We start from the raw sequence: 1,423 nt of genomic DNA, 5'->3' as shown, positions 1-1,423 counted from the left end.
TTTTAGAAGAGACAGGGTTTCACCATGTTGGTCAGGCTGGTCTTGAACTCCTGACCTTGTGATCTGCCAGCCTCAGCCTCCCAAAGTGCTGGGATTACAAGCTTAAGGCACTGCGCCTGGCCAAATAATAATTTTTTAAAGCATAAGGATCACAGAACTCTTATACTTGGACACCTGACTGGAAGAATATTTACAAAATTCAATGCAAGAAAGAAATTAATTAGAGTAGACTTATATGAAATACTCTCCATTTTAAAAAGGAAGAATCAAGTATGTAATTTTGGGAAAGTTTTAAAAAATATTCCATCAAGAGTAAGAACCGCTACAAACCACATTGGGACCTCAGGAAAAGGAGGATGAGTATTTGAAGCTTACTTTCTTCCAGAACACTGAGCCAAGTTGTGAGAACCAGCCAAAGCCTATGGAAATACATGGAATATATCCCTGGATAGGGCACATTTAATAAGATTTTAGAAAAAAGAAGAGAGCTCAGATCTGCCAAAAATAACTGAACGCTTCAGTAGCAAGCTTCTCAACCCACACGTCCTCAGATTAAAGAAAAGAGGATAAGGCTGAGCACGGTGGCTCATGCCTGTAACCCCCAGCACTTTGAGAGGCTAAAGCAGGTGGATCATGTCAGGAGTTCGAGACCAGCCTGATCAACATGGTGAAACTCCATCTCTACTAAAAATACAAAATTAGCAGGCCGGGTGCAGTGGCTTATGCCTGTAATCCCTGCACTTTGGGAGGCCGAGGCAGGTGGATCACGTCAGGAGTTCGAGACCAGCCTGACCAAACCAGTGAAACCCCATCTCTACTAAAAATACAAAAATTAGTCAGGTGTGGTGGCATGCACCTGTAATCCCAGGTAGTCAGGGGCTTGAGGCAGGAGAATCGCTTGAACCCGGGAGGTGGAGGTTGCAGTAAGCCGAGATCACGCCATTGCACTTCATCTTGGGCAGCAAGAGCAAAACTCAAGAAAGAAAAAAAAAAGAAAAGAGGATAGAAGCAACAATTGACAACTAACCACAATGGAAGAACAGGGGTAGGATAGATCCCAAAGGAGTTTGGAAACATATCAAGGATATTCCGTCTATATTCTGTAGCTACAAATAAAAAGGTATAAACAGAGTTATCCACATATAACATGAAGAAGATAACAGAACTATCAAACCTCCTATAAAAAAGAGAAATACATTGAGAGAAGAAATTACCATGCATCAGATGAAGAACCCAGTCTGGAAAACAATATAAGCCCTCAAACCAAAAGCAGATTCCTCCTTGAATACTTATTTGAACATTTCAAATAAGAATTTGAATTTCAGGCTGGGCGCGGTGGCTCAAGCCTGTAATCCCAGCACTTTGGGAGGCCGAGGCGGGTGGATCACGAGGTCAAGAGATCGAGACCATCCTGGTCAACATG

The 1,423-nt window shown here is 42.5% G+C and overlaps 1 protein-coding gene across 3 annotated transcripts in view; it reads right to left on the bottom strand.

Annotated features, from left to right (window-relative positions):
- SPATS2 (spermatogenesis associated serine rich 2) overlaps positions 1-1,423 on the bottom strand; it is a 144,882-nt gene that overhangs the window by 62,024 nt on the left and 81,435 nt on the right. Inside the window, exon 1 of one of the 3 annotated variants that reach the window (XM_017545788.2) lies at positions 1,028-1,094. The exons of the other annotated variants lie outside the window; for them this stretch is intronic. The gene's annotated coding sequence lies outside the window, so the exon portion shown is untranslated. Of the gene's footprint in view, positions 1-1,027; positions 1,095-1,423 lie in introns of those variants that run through there. 3 annotated transcript variants of the gene reach the window in all.

This window comes from Cebus imitator, unplaced genomic scaffold, assembly GCF_001604975.1.
Source record: "Cebus imitator isolate Cc_AM_T3 unplaced genomic scaffold, Cebus_imitator-1.0 Scaffold181, whole genome shotgun sequence".
Classification (NCBI taxonomy): domain Eukaryota; kingdom Metazoa; phylum Chordata; class Mammalia; order Primates; family Cebidae; genus Cebus; species Cebus imitator.
Note: the sequence above shows the minus strand (reverse complement) of the source record. Positions and strands in the feature narration are given on the sequence as shown.